Below are 15,000 nucleotides of genomic sequence, written 5' to 3' on the forward strand. Positions count from 1 at the left end.
AAAGAATGATTGAAAATGTACAAAGATACACTTTTGAAAGTATACACAAAGAAGGAGGAGGAGTTAGAGAAAGGGGGAGGGAGAGAGGAAGAAAGACAAATGTGTTGACAAAATGAAAATGATGAAAGGTTTGGTTGTTACTTGACTACAAACAAATAGCCTAGAATTCTAGATGTGCCCAAGGGCGGAAATTATTTTCTGACTAAATGAATAAAACATTACACTGTACGAAAAAGAGGTTGACGGTTTCTCTTACTATGTCTCCTCATTATACAAACCAAACAAAACCGATGGAGAAAAAAAATCTGACTTTCATTTGGATCTCATCACTCATTGTCCATTTGGTTGCTTTGTCCTTTTTATCTTTCCCGAGGCAATACTTTCTTTTTCGCTTGGTGTTACAAATAAAATGTTTGAGCAATATCAATGAGGTATAAAGAGTTCAAGGCAGACAGAGCAGAAAGAGAGGCCCAAAGAAAGTAACAATTACTAGTGTTTTTGTGAAACCACTGATGCCTACATTTGCCTGGTTTTCTGTATTTGACACTCTATTAACCTAGCACGATATGAGAAGAAAAAAAACACATACGAGATATGAAAGTCTATGACAGACAGAGGTCATTCTGTGAAAATAATGTCTATAAAAACACTGCACCGCAATTAATGGAAGTGTTTGAATATCTGACTCCCCTGTGTTTCCCGCTGGGGCCTCTCACACAGATATAAATGTCCACAACCATACCTTTCAAATCACATATCTTCACATAAAAGCCCAGATGTAAATTTGAGGGCGGCCACAATAATAAAAAAAAGGTTAAACAGTAACATTGCACGGTAAAAAGGCTCTGGATTGAGCAAATTGCCTACATGTGATGAAGATGGCCTCTGCAAAAGGCGAAAGCGAAAGCAGAAAGCATACATATTCACACGTCTGAGTGCAGACCCTAAAACGAACTGACGTTAGAATTGAGTTTGTGGTAATGGTCGCTCTCTTTTTTCCCTTTTAATGTTGATAGCTCTTTTTTATTCCGCTAATGGAAGTGGAGACGTTAGCGAGAGAGAGAGAGAGAGAGAGAGAGAGAGAGAGAGAGAGAGAGAGAGAGAGAGAGAGAGAGAGAGAGAGAGAGAGAGAGAGAGAGAGAGAGAGAGAGAGAGAGAGAGAGAGAGAGAGAGAGAGATAGAGAGAGAGAGAGCTAGAGCAGGTAAAAATTAGAAAGATATAGAGCATCAAATCCCTGCTTGATGTCAACTGGTAGATTCGAATACCTCTCCAGCAGTCCAGTAGCCTTAAACTACACAACCTACAGTAGCAATATGTATTAAAATATCCATACCCTACTTGACATCTTTAAACTACAGTATGTTCCAGTAAGATCTACTGGGCTATACAGTAGTTGCTGTGCAGTATTGTATGTATGCAGGGCATCAATATGGTGTAGCCCAAAGGCAGCGATACACTACTGCCCTACAAAGGCAAAGTGCAGTAACTATGCCAACATTTAAACTGAGAAATAGGCTTTCAAACTATTGGTATTAAATTGGATATTCAAGTTAGGCTACTGCAAATGTGACATAGCAACATCTCTAAAATGGAACACATTTGGACCAAAAGGCTCTGTCACACGATCGGGGTGTTACGTAAAATCATAATTTTCAGTCTAAACTCAATTTTAACTAGCTACCAATGGGAGGGCTGTTTCCAAAGCCCTGTCATGAAAAAAAGATGAAACAAACCTAACCAATTACCCTGTATAATTCCCACCACTGATTGGATCCCTGCCTGTGAACTCATGGCCAGCTATAAGATGGGCTAACCTAGGGGACGGCAATTAGCCACAACAGCATGCCAGCACACAAACACACACACACACGCAGGCACACACACACACGCACGCGCAAACGCACGCATGCACTCACGCACGCACGCACGGACACACACTGGAGCAGCACATGAGTCCAGGTGGATAAGAATGATGGAGAGGAGAAGGGCTGGATACGAGAGGCGGTCCATGGAGCTCTTTGCCAATTTAGTTTTAGAGACAACTTTTAGTTGTGGTATTGCACTAGCCTATATAAATTCAGGTTGTATTGTATTGTATATTTTACAATTTTCTGCAATCTGACTATCCTCGTAGCTAGTCCCCTGTGCCACATGGAGTCCATTTCTACATACCGCCCTTACTTGAGGTGAGATGGCAGAAATGCATTCCTCTCCAGGGATCCAGTTGTTGTATGCATGGAGGGCATCATTATAGCACAAGGACTAAACGAGCCACCACTTGGAGGGCTGTTCTATAACCACTCAGAAGTGCCATTTCAAAAAACAGAACCTAGCCAACCACAAACTAGGCCCTACCACCACCACTGATTGGACCCACTCTCATGTGCCCATGGGCAGCTTTGTGAGGGATGTGCCAGGAGAGGGCATGTGGCCACAACAGCATGCCAGGACACAAACACTTGGAGCATCACATAAGTCCAGCTGGACTGTTGCATGGAGAGAAGAGGGGCTGGACACCAGAGGAAGTCTGTGGAGCTCTTTTCCAATGTAACTGTTGCACAGTATTTTACAATTTCATACAACTTCACTGGCAAGTGATTCCCAGTGCCAGAGGGAGTCCATCTCCACATACCACCCTGCTTGCTGTCCATTGGCAGAATTTTATACCTCTCCAGCGATCCAGATGTTGTACTGTACTGTATATATGGAGTACATTGTTATTATAGAGTAGCTCAAGGACTACACTAGCTTTTTTTCCAAGCCTCCAGACATGCCATTAAAAAAAACAATACAAAAAACAAAAACAGAACCTGCCCAACCACCCACTAGCCCATACAACTAACTCCAACCCTGGACCCAAATCGGTGTCCTCATCGCCAGCTGTGTGAGGCAGGCAGGGGTTGTATGAGGGCAACAGCAGGAAACAATCATGGATGTGAGATGGGGGGTGCTGAGGGTAACCTGGGGGAGGACATTAAGGCCCATTTGGCCACAGCAGCAGGCCAGCCAACACACACTGGAGCACTGTTCCAAACCAGCTGGACGGTGGGTAGAAAAAAAGGCTGGACACCAGAAGCGGTCTGTGTGTGTGTGTGTGTGTGCGTGTGTGTGTGTGTGTGTGTGTGTGTGTGTGTGTGTGTGTGTGTGTGTGTGTGTGTGTCTGGGAGAGAGAGAGAGAGAGAGAGGGAGAGAGAGAGGGAGGGAGAGAGAGACAGACAGAGTGAGAGAGAGACAGAGCGAGAGAGATAGAGAGAGAGCAAGACAGACAAAAAAAAAATGAATGTGATGAATGTGTATGTTTTTCTTTTGAAGCTCTGCGCCAATGTAATTTCCCAGAGCTTGACTGGCCACCAAGAAAGTCCCCCTGTGCCACTGTTGGCCTGTCATGTCATCTTAAGGGCCAGTGGCAGCACAACAGCAACATCCACAGCCCTCCAGCAAGCCCTCAACGCAAAGGATCATGGGGCGGCACCCAGGAGACGCCATTAAGGGCCATTTGGCATCACTGGGGCTGCAGTCCAGCTGACTTACTGAACTGCTGTATGCTCTGGACAACAGTCCAGCTTGAGACAAAGAGCTGGCTCCCGGGAGTGTGTGTGTGTGTGTGTGTGTGTGTGTGTGTGTGTGTGTGTGTGTGTGTGTGTGTGTGTGTGTGTGTGTGTGTGTGTGTGTGTGTGTGTGTGTGTGTGTGTGTGTGTGTGTGTGTGTGTGTGTGTGTGTGTGTCCATCAGTGCCCCAGAGTCAGCCTGTCTGTCTGCTTGTGGCCTAATGAGAGAGAAGCTGGGCCACACCAAAGCAGGAAAGACAAAGGGAGTGGTGGAGTAAGAGGGAGAAAAAGAGACTAAACAAGGAAGACATAGGAAGACTGGGAAGGACATAAAGAAAGAAAGAAAGAAAGAAAGAAAGAAAGAAAGAAAGAAAGAAAGAAAGAAAGAAATTGGGACGAAGAGAAATGTTTCCAATATGCTACACTTAAAACCTGCAGTCTCCCTTCTTCTTGTGCGTGTGCACACACACACACACACACACACACGCGCGCGCACGCGCACGCGCACGCACGCACGCACGCCCACACACACACACACACACGGACATACACGGATACACACATCCTGAATTGTTGCCATTTTCACATCTCCTGTGCTACATTCTTCATCATGCCATCATCGTCATCGTCATCATCATCACACATAGATGTATGGAGGTGTGAATAAGAGCTATTTGGAGGAGGGACATAAAAAGGTAAATAGCTAATTGAGCAAAGATGTCGGCCCAAATTACTGCCTGCCTATTCTCAACTCCTCCCTTCTCCCTTTGTTGTGGTTTCCCTGTGAAAGTTTAGACAAGGTGACTCTTCAGCAGACCGCATCAATACAGCAGGCCATCCTGTGTGTTGTGAGCACACACACACCCTCTGCACCTCTGTGCCTGTCCACCCCCACTGATCTATCTATTGGCACATGCACACACGAAACACACATGCACACGCACGCACGCACGTACAGTCGCACACACACAGCAGCTCATTGTGTGTCTCCCCCTCCTTTCGTCTCTTGGCTGAAATAATTGGCTGTAAGCAGATTATACGTCCTTTGTGTTTACCACAACAATAAATGAGACTGATCCACCACACCAGCCTGCACACATGCACATAAACACACACACACGCACACACATACACACACACACACACACGTACGTATGCACATATGCAAACATGCGCCGCGCGCACACGCACACACACACACACACGCACACACATACACACACACAAACTTAAAATATGCACAGACGCACATTCTGTCACAGTATCTATCAAGCTCTATCCAGGGGTCTATGATTTTGATGGGTATCACATCATACTGTTAACATATCCTGGCTGCCGGCCACCACTGTATATCTGCCAAGCCCCTGGCAATACCCACAGGCACTCACACACACACACACACACACACACACACACACACACACACACACACACACACACACACACACACACACACACACACACACACACACACACACACACACACACACACAATCAACAACTGCCGCTAGCAACACCCTCATCCATCCTATCCTGTACCATCAACCCCTCCACAAAGCACCATCCACTCTTATAAGAAACATCTCAACCTTCACTGTGCCACTGCTGCACACTGCCACCCCTGCATTCACACACATGCACGCACGCACACGCACGCACGCACTGCTGCTAGCATCACCCTCAACCCTCCTCCCCTGCAGTCACTACCACCTGCACCATCACCTGCCTCCCCAACCCCACCCCACCCCACCCTGCCACACCATCCACACCTCATATAATAGCCTCTACACTCACACACAAACACACTCCACCAAAATAACATCCACCATTTCCGATTGTGCAACAACACTATCCCTCAAGTCCCCCCCCCCCCCACACATACACTCCAGAAAAAAATACAGAGACAGACACAGACAGTTAAGAAAGAGACAGACACAGACAAGAGATAACGGCGATTGGCGAAGAGGAGAGGAAGGTGAGAAAGAAATCAGGTGCGTGTAAATGACATGGCTATAAAAGAGGATATCTATGCACTGTATGTCGGCCTATGGAAATGGAATGCATACAAACGACATCCAGCAAACAAAAGAAATAATGAATAAAGAGCTAGAGAGTTGAAGGGTCGACTGGGCTGATGAGCTGTCCCAGGCGTCAGGTGAACAGTCATCTTGGCCATGCCATGCAAACACACCTATGACAGGCAATATTGTTTCAGAGCAGAATAAAATGAATGACGTGATCTGAATGAAACTGAGCTGACAGAATGAAAGAGAGAAGGATGGGCACGTCAGAAGGAGTCAATGGATGAAATGTAGAGAGGAAGCGAGTAGGGCTGTAACGATACACTATCACATTGATTTGTTTTGAAAGGGGGTATCACGATATTGCCTCCTTACATCACGATACAGTATCGTGACTCTGAGTATCGCGATTTCTCCGTTCAATCCGTTATCGGTACTGCCCTAGAAACTATCGCACATAGGACTCAGTGGAAGGCAACGATAAGAGAACTTTAGCTACAATGATATTGAAAACGGTATTGAAAAAGGAAATAATGGTAGGGAAAGTCGCAGAGAGACCTTTGTCTTTTTCATGCCTCCCCTTGAGAGGAATGTCTCTCCTTTGATACTTTCCTCTTTTTCTCAGTCTTTCAGGATTCAGTGCTGGTGTTTCCCACAGGGGCTTACTGAGAGTGTGTGAATGCACAGGAGAATATGATAAAGGAATACTGAAATGGGGAGGGGTGGTGAAGTTGGGTTATGGGGCGGTGCAGTAGAGAGGAGAACACCTTACCACCACTTAAAGCCAAAATGCAGGAGGTGGAACAGAACCAATGGCCATGAGCTGGTGGCATAGTACACTCTGTCCCCTGATCCACTGCTGATCAGTCAGACACTTTCAGCACCACGGAGAGCTCTAGCAACCTCACTTCTCACAAAAGCTATCATTATGTAGAAATACAGCCTCGTTGCAATGTTTTAGATGTTACCAATGAATCATTGACTGGAAGTGAACACAATTATTTTTCTCACAGGCATTTTTTTCCTTCTACAGATTTTGGCCACCCACACAGACACTCACCAACAAAACACTCTAAACAGGTCGAGAAAAAACGAAACTTTTGAGTCAGAATGACATGACCTAAAACTGAGAACCAACTTGGTAAGTGTCACAGAATAAGACAAAATCACCCGACCCTAAAAACATTGACACAGACAAGAAGACAACAGAAGAGAAAAGAGAACTTCTGAGGGTAAACCCTCCCAATAACTCATGTCAAAGAGACGCCATCTCATATCTACCATTGTACTTTTACTAACCCCGTAAGGTGGCCTGAAGTTCGGTCCTCAGTCAACTCCATGCACTGACTGCACTTCTACTACCCTTTCCAATGCTTCCCCCTCAGCCAACCTAATCCACACACTCAAATTTCTCTAAAGCTGTACACTCCAGATCCATCCAGCAACTTCCTGATTCATTTAAGCCCTTCTTAATTAAACAACCCCTCCCTTAATTAAGTGTGCCTGACCCATCCCTCTATTAATTAAGTCGCTGATCCCCCTCCTCTCTCCCATACTTATTCTTATCAGACGATATGAGGCGATTCATTTTCTCATCTGTTTTTTTCTAAATGTGTCTGCCCCGCCTTCATCATCCTCTTTCTGCTCTGTCCTCTTCTTTTCATTTCTCTTGAAAAGAATTCCTAATTTGCAGTTTGCCTAACTTTCATCTCTCCTCTTTTTCTTTCTCTCCTTAAAACCCCTGAAATCTTCTGCCTTTACTCACTTTCAGCCCATCCCCCACCTACCTATCTCCTCTAACTACAATACATTCATCTTCCTTTCTTAATCTATCTTCACTCTTCCTTCCTCCATCTGTGTCCTCCTCTTCCTCAGATCTCTTCTTAAAAGCTCCACTTCTCTCGTCTCTCATATTCCTCTTGCTGATTCCCCATGTTTTTCTCATGCAGAGAAAAAAACAAACAAACAATGAGAATGCAAAAACAAACTTGTGTGCGTTGTTCCCACTGGAAGAAAGCCTAAACCTAACTTTTATACAGTCGTGCATATACAGCATACACTTCGAGATTTGGGGAAAAAACATAGCTTATCAATCCATTGTAAGTCGATGGATAACGTCCATCAACTAACATGATTGAATGGCTAATTTTCATCCCAAATAGTTTTCCTTTTAGTGTGAGATGACGTAATTGCATGATTGTGTTGAAATCAGTTAGGCTTTTGCCATCACCTTTTCCTTTTCACCCCTTTCGTGTTCTTCCGCTTGCCTGCTGAGTCTGTTTGTTTGTTTTAGACATATACCCTGCACTGAAGCAATTTCACAACTAGTTTTTCTCTTTGATGTCTTCAGATTTTTCAGATTCTCCTCGCCGATACCGTGGGTTGAGATTCAGTTCACATATCTAGAAGGCGAAAGGAGCAGCAAAAGAGTTGACATGACAGAGCATTGCCAATCATCCCTCTCATCTCTTTTTATAGTATCCTCGGTAACACTTTATTTTAGGGACACATCTATTAGCACTAATACATACAATATTAATGCCTGTGTAAGTAACTTGTAAGGCATGTACTAAGCAAAATAAGACAGTTGTTAAGCATGTATTCACAAATGTCTTGTTCATGCCCAATTAGGGATTTATTACTAATATAACCTTAGTAAGGACCAGTAAGCCTATATTTCTATTTATTAGTAAGTAGTAAGTGGCAGAATACAATGTGTATAAGCTCCCGACACACTGTGTGAACAAACCCTGAACAGTGTGAAAACAGATGCAGAATAAGGGTCCCTATTCTAAAGTGATGCATTGGTCAGCCCAGATGGCTCAGGGCCTCTGCACTACCAAAGTCCTAGGGCCCCCACACCACCCAGGCCTGCACTACCTAGCCCCCCCGGTCTACAAAGTGTAAGGGTATATCAAATAATTAATACTTACCCAGCTGAGTCATCTAGTTTTCTCTTGTTCATATCAATGAGAGGGAGGTAACAAGAGCCTATATATAGCAAGGATTGAACGTACACTTGTCAATGGCGGTGGGTTGGTGAGATGTATTTTTTTTTCATGTACCACTGAGTTTTAATTGTAAAAAAACCCAAAATAAATGCAGAACATTAGAATAATAGTTTTGAAGCAAAACTAAACTACTCTTTTGTGATAATTAAGTGAATGTTTGAGAACATTAGCTTCAAGAAGTGCAGTGCATGATGGGTACGCAATCTAGGCCAACAGACAACCTACCCAGCTCTGAGCCTACGTCCTTAGCTCCTCCCCTCACTTGTGAAATTTAGTTGCTATCCAAACAATTTGCCATGTACGTAACAACAGAAATATTATCATTGCTGCATTGGCCATGCATTGCATTTCTGACTAAGGGCGTAGCCTACCCATCATGCACTGCACTTCTTGTAGCTAAGTTTCTCAAACATTAACTTATTTATCAGAAAGGAATAGCTTAGTTTCGCTTCCAAACTATTACTCATCGTTATATTCTGCATTTATTGTAGGGTTTTTACAATTAAAACTAATTGGTGTATGAAAAAATGACATCTCACCACCCACCGTCATTGATAACTTTACGTCCAATCCTTGCTATATAATGCTTCCAATTACTCATTGTCACAATGAATAGAATAAGTGAGATCTTCATACCTACTGAGATTAATGAAGACTCTGAAACGTTCTTACACTTTGCTTCCCGGGGGGGTGGTGAAGTAGAGCAGGGGCCCTAGGTAGTGCGGGGGCCCTTAGCCATCTGGGCTGAGCAATGCATCACTTTAGAATAGGGACCCTTATTCCACAGCTGTTTTCACACTGTTCAGGGTTTGTTCACACAGTGTACCAGGAGCTTATACACATTGTATTCTGGCCCTTACTGCTTACACATAAATAGAAATCTAGGTCTACTAGGTCCTTACTAAGGTTATATTGGTAATAAATCCCTTATTGTGCATGAACAAGACATTTGTGAATGAGAGAGAGAGAGAGAGAGAGAGAGAGAGAGAGAGAGAGAGAGAGAGAGAGAGAGAGAGAGAGAGAGAGAGAGAGAGAGAGAGAGAGAGAGAGAGAGAGAGAGAGAGAGAGAAGAGAGAGAGAGAGAGAGAGAGAGAGAGAGTGAGTGAGTGAGTGAGTGAGTGAGTGAGTGAGTGAGTGAGTGAGTGAGTGAGTGAGTGAGTGAGTGAGTGAGTGAGTGAGAGAGAGAGAGAGAGAGAGAGAGAGAGAGAGAGAGAGAGAGAGAGCGCAGAGAGAGAAAAAATAACATTGAGAGAGCAGAGTAGGCTAATAAAGAGATAAAGACAAGAACAGTGCGATTCAAATGTCTGAGACCAGCAAACACAAATGTATTATACATTGAATAATTGCACCGGCACATATGCAACAGCGACTATATGAGCTTCTAGACAGACATTATTAAAATGTGTACAGTCTGCCCTTTATATCTGCACCGTCTCAGTACAGAAAAAGTGCATACACAGGCTCTTGCTCTCTCCTTCATTTATCTTCATCCTCCCCTACTATCTCTTTGTCTTTCCTTCTCTCTACTATTTCCCTCTAGCACTCAAATGCACTCATTGACAGAGATGGCGCACACATGACGCGCACATGGGCACATGGATGTACGCAGACACAGGGGCGCAACTACAGTATATGCGACGTGTGCGTTGCAGGGGGGCGCCAGAGAGAGAGGGGCGCCAAAGAGAGGGCTATGGAAGGCACCAAATAATTATTACGTGTTTTTTTTTTGGGGGGGGCACCAAAATAGTTCTTGCATACCCCCCAAGAAATGAGTAGTTGCGCCCCTGACGCAGACACAGACATATTATTTCTTATGCTGCTAATTCTGATTGAACCCTCAGTTTATAACCTATGTGCAACTTTGACACGCACACATGCACGCACACACACACACGCAGGCACACACACACATACACACACATCCTTTCAAACATGAAAACAGATTGCACACAAAGTCAAACACACCCTTGTGTGCACACACACCATATTCACACCCTATCTGTGCCTCCTCATTTCCTATGCAAGGCAGCAGATGTGAGCAAAGCAGGTAGCCTTCATGTGGTGGTTGTGTCTCGTTAGGACCCATATCAAAGTACACCTTTGATGAAACACCACTGACAGCCCTCCAACACACACACACATGAACAGAAACACACACACACAGACACACACGCACACGCACACGCACACGCACACACACACACACACACACACACACACACACACACACACACACACACACACACACACACACACACACACACACACACACACACACACACACACACACACACACTAACATGCATGCATAGCATGCATGCATAGCACGCGTGCACACACACACACACATGCACACGCACACACGCGCCCGCACACCCGCACACACAGCAGTGCCAGGCCGACAGCTGTGGGAGTGCGAGATAATCAATGTCATCTCCTCCAGGAAGGACAAACAAACAATCAAATTAATAAATATATAATCAACAACATAAATAAATTAATAAAGAAACAAGTAAACAAATGCCGCTAGCATATATTAATGAGACTTGCTGCTTTCTGAAGCCTCGTCTGCCTGTCTGTGGCTGAGGGGCCATGTCCAAGACTGAGACATCTCAGTATATCTTCTGTGATATACCGTTTAAGTAATCAAATACATACATTAACATAATAGCTACTGTATGAAAGAGTGGCACTGCAGAAATAAATGAATAAGCTATTTTGCTTCCTGCCTTGTCTGACAGTGGCAGTGGGGCTCAGGTTGAGTGGTAGTGTAAGTGCTACCAGTAAGTCAGAGTTATGTGAGGACAAAGACAAACATAAGACGATGACAAGTGATCGATCAGAACAATAAAATGGGGCAGCTCTTTCATCCAGCAGGCAATGGGAAGTGAGTTAAGGGCTAATCAATCGGATTTTATGAAAAAAGGAGAACTGCATTATCTGCGGATTATGAGATCATGAAGGTCTGTGTGTGTGTGAGTGTGTGTGTGTGTGTGCGCGCGCGTGTGTGTGCGTGCATCTGTTTTTCTATGCATGTCTGTGAGTATATGTTTGTGTCAGATGCTTATGCACATAAGAGGTCTTGTGGATAAAGTGACCTTGGCCTCCAAATAAAATGGCACATAAAGCTCTCTAGAAGATTGCTAGCCAAGATGGTTTCATTGTGCCCTTGGGTAGCGCACCTCAAGCCTACAGTGTCACTCTGGAAATGAAACAGCTGTTAAGCAACAGGTAGCACAACAGGGGGAAAAAGTACTGGAACATATAGGAATATTCTGGTACTGTGCGTATTGTATGGTGTCTGACAGACACAGCAGAGTAGATGGAAAGAGATGCAATCAGAGGGATGTGGTAGCTAGAGATGTTGATGAGGATCGATAGAGCGAGGGAACGTCTGTTAAATAACCGGAAGATATATAACTGGAAGATATTGGAATTTCCTGCATGTATGGTGGCTGACAGATGCAACACAGTAGATAGGAAAGAGATAGAGATGTTGTTGAGGATAGATAGACCAAGGGAGAAAGGGATGGGGTGGGAATAAGTGGACAGACATGTGTAGTGTAGTGTAGTGTAAAGGGGTGGGAATATGTGGATAGATTATGTAGTGTAGCGTAAAGAAGGATGCGGTAGAGTAGTAGAGTAGCATAGACCTTGTTTTATTATCTCTTGTGTGTGTATTAGAGAGAGAGAGAGAGAGAGAGAGAGAGAGAGAGAGAGAGAGAGAGAGAGAGAGAGAGAGAGAGAGAGAGGAGGTGGAGTGGAAAGAAAGATGGATGGGAATGTTGGATGAAAAGAGCCAGAGAGAGCCAGAGAGAGAGAGAGAGAGAGAGAGAGAGAGAGAGAGAGAGAGAGAGAGAGAGAGAGAGAGAGAGAGAGAGAGAGATGGAGGGATGGAGTAAGAGGGATGAGAGGATGGGCATAAGAGGCTATTGATCTGCCCAAAGAGCCGCCAGAGAGGAGAGCAGTAGCCCCATCAGTGTTGAAGCCACAGGAGGGGATGTAGGACATGGTACACGCTCGCGCACAGAAACGCACGCACTTTAGACACGACAGCTAAATGTCTGCGCAGACTCAGCCGAGCACAAAGTCAGTTTAACGCACATCTGGGTTATGACACAGATACCCCTGCCCCAAGGCTTTTTAGTGTGTTTTTCCTAAGGTGTGCATGCATGTGTGTATGTGCGCATGCCTGCATGCGTGTGTGTGCCTGCATACTTGAGGTCGTGCATGCAGTACATGCATGCATGCTGACATGCAAAAATAAAGGAAGAGTGATTGAAACGTTTGTACTGTATGTTTCTTGGATAATTGCCTCATAATGTAAGGTCAGTGAAACATGTAAACCAGTTATGACCTTTTTCTGCTTCTGCAAATGGATTCATTCAGTAAGTGGATGTCAAATCATGTGGTGATTTTTTTTGTAGTCATCATCTATTTCAGGCAATATAAGCCAATGAAACAATGCCCGCCTCTTCAAAGTGGACCTTTTATAAGTCATGAAGTTACTACCTGAAATAAATGCACAGGAGTGAGGAGTGGGAGACTGTTCACCTCAAATACTTCATTGGCAACAATGTCGATTCTCATTTCAGGAAGCCTATTACCTTTTTCGTGACACACACTGAGTGAAGTGCTGAGGTAACTGCTTAGTGTAAGTTGAAAATTGGAGAAACATTATGGAACAGTTTTAATGTATTGTACCAGGGAGACTCAACATCAAAAAATATATCCAGGGACATTCCCTGGGTTTCATTTTGGTAAAGTCATCCTATATTACTTACGGTAGACACAGCTAATACAAAGGAAATATGCTTTAGCTGGAATTGCTAGCTTAACAACGACAGATTTGGGTCAGGGGGTGACTGACATAGAATTCACCAGAATCCCACAGGCTGCACTGCTTTTAACAGGGTTCATTGACTCCCATTCGAGTCTTCCAGCAGGCTAATGCCTAGGGGCTTTAAAATGTAAAGTGTACGTCTTCTTTTCCACAAGGCTTCACGGTGACTGCTTTCAGTGGAAAAACCCAGCCAACTGAATCTTGGCTCTTTTTGAAATTCCCCAGATATGAACTGTGAGAGGGGAGGCAATAGATTTACCTCAGTCTTGACCCAATCTGTTTTCAATGGCAACATTATGTAGGGCAACACTAAACACTGGGGAATTTTGACATTTCTGTCAATATTGTTGGACATTAATGGAGTAAAAAGGGCACCTGAAAAGGCTGAGATGGGTCTTAAGGGGGTCATCAGTCATCATTGTATATCATTCCATCGATATATCCCAGACTACACACGTCCGACCACATCAAACAGAAACAACAACAGATGCCACCCCTAGAGAAATAATGCTAATGGTTGTGATTCCACACCAGGGGAACACGAGTGATGGCCTACCCAGGAGGGTTGTTCCCGAGGTTGGGGGAAGTCTGCCGTCAGTCGGATGACACTGATGGATCGCCCACTTCCAAATCACTTACCTTAACAGAGATGCTCTGAGCAGCCCTACATCCCACCTCCATCCATTCCCCAACAGACATAGCTTAGAACTCGTTCTTGCCCTATCCATTCCTCTAACAGAAACGCTATGTACAAAATGAATGTGCATCCCCCTTTTCAGCTATTACGGATGATGCACCTGTCTGACACTGATTACTGACTAGACTGGGCGCTACCTAATGCCTCGGGATCTCCTGGGAAGCACTTACTGGGCTTTCTGAAGATAGAGCCACTAAGTGTAGACAGTGCATCAGATTCTGTCTGCTCTCTGATGCTGGCATATTACTAGGCCTTCTAGAGACAGAGCCACTGAGTGTGATGTATACATGAGGGTCACTGTCTGCTCTCTTCTGGGTGGCTGTGGCCTAATGGTCTCGGGATGAAGATGGGCGTAGAGAGTCTGTCCAAATCCCTTACCAGTCTCTTGCACCCTAATCTATGGCAGACAGGGCTGGATTATCCATTAGGGCCAGTGGCACAGTGGCCAGGGCTCCCCACCATGTACAGCCAGGTAGGGGGCACTGCATGACATAGGCAATTTCTCAATGGTCTAGTAAGCACACTTGGAAGAGTGTCAGCCTAATTAGTCACGTCCAGTGATTGGAAACTCTTTGGTGAAATCCACTGGGCATGACTAATTAGGCTGACATACTTCCACGTGTGCTTACTAGAACATTGAGAAATGGCCATAGACTTAACTGTTCATAAAGGGGGCATCGGCGAGATATCAGTGCCCAGGAGCACCACAGTGCCTTAAATATGGTCCTGATGGCAGATGTGCTGTTGTGCATGTCATCCTCAACTTACATTTCTCCAGGGACTGTATCCTGTACCCTCGGAAGGAACTATTAGTCACTTTAGATAAAAGCATCTGCTAAATGTAATGTATTGTGATGTCTTCCCGTTAGATGACTTGAAT

The 15,000-nt window shown here is 44.6% G+C and overlaps 1 protein-coding gene across 1 annotated transcript in view; it reads right to left on the reverse strand.

Annotated features, from left to right (window-relative positions):
* Positions 1-15,000, reverse strand: part of igsf3 (immunoglobulin superfamily, member 3) — a 264,169-nt gene that overhangs the window by 67,340 nt on the left and 181,829 nt on the right. The window lies entirely within an intron of this gene.

The sequence above is a fragment of the Engraulis encrasicolus genome, chromosome 13 (genome assembly GCF_034702125.1).
Source record: "Engraulis encrasicolus isolate BLACKSEA-1 chromosome 13, IST_EnEncr_1.0, whole genome shotgun sequence".
NCBI classification, from domain to species: Eukaryota; Metazoa; Chordata; class Actinopteri; order Clupeiformes; family Engraulidae; genus Engraulis; species Engraulis encrasicolus.